The sequence below is a fragment of the Arachis duranensis genome, chromosome 6, assembly GCF_000817695.3.
Source record: "Arachis duranensis cultivar V14167 chromosome 6, aradu.V14167.gnm2.J7QH, whole genome shotgun sequence".
Classification (NCBI taxonomy): domain Eukaryota; kingdom Viridiplantae; phylum Streptophyta; class Magnoliopsida; order Fabales; family Fabaceae; genus Arachis; species Arachis duranensis.
Genome location: NC_029777.3, coordinates 45,462,160 through 45,463,206, shown reverse-complemented (window position 1 = coordinate 45,463,206; position 1,047 = coordinate 45,462,160).

Sequence of the window (1,047 nt, the reverse complement as noted above, 5' to 3'; positions counted from 1 at the left end):
ATATGCACTGTTCAAGCATTCATTCAGAAAACAAAAAGTATTGTCACCACATCAAACTAATTCAACTAGTTTCAAAGATGGATTCAAAATCCTGTACTTCTTGTTCTTTTGTGATTAAAGCATTTTTCATTTAAGAGAGGTGATGGATTCATAGGACATTCATAGCTTTAAGGCATAGACACTAAGATACTAATGATCATGTAATAAGACACAAACATAGATAAACATAAGCATAAAAATTCGAAAAATAGAAACCAAATAGGCTCCTAATGATAGAGGTTATCACAGAGTTAGGACTCAACATCCTTGATTTTGAGAAGTGGATGCTCCCTCAACTTGCGGGGAGAACTTTTGGCGTTTCAAATCTTGAAGTTCACGTCCCTGCTTCTCTTGTTCCTTCAGCAATTTGCAGAGCATGCAGTTCTGATTCTGCTGTTCTTACTTAAGTTGTTCCATAGTTTCTTGCAATTTGGTGATAGATGCTTCTAGGCTGGACCAGTAGTCAATTTCAGGAAATTCAGAGAGGAACTCTTGCACCCTCTTTTTGATAGAGTTGTCTTGCATTTGTCCTTCCATTGATTTCTTGGTGATTGGATGTTCAATTGGTATGAATTCATCTACTCCCATCTTCACCCCAGCCTCTTTACAGAGCAAGGAGATCAAGCTTGGGTAAGCCAGTTTGGCTTCAGTGGAATTCTTGTTTGCAATTGTGTAGATCTCACAAGCAATCAGATGATGAACCTCCACTTCTCTTCCAAGCATAATGCAATGAATCATTACTGCTCTCTTGATAGTGACCTCAGAATAGTTGCTAGTGGGTAATATGGAATGCCCAATAAAGTCTAGCTAGCCTCTTGCAATTGGTTTGAGGTCTCCCCTCTTGAGTTGGTTTGGGACAACTTTTGAATTGGTTATCCACTTAGTTCCAGGGAGGCAAATGTCCTCTAGAACATGATCCAACCCCTTATCTGCTCTCACCATTCTCCTATTAAAGGATTCAGGATCATCTTGCAGTTGAGGCAATTTGAAGACCTCTTTTATTTTGTC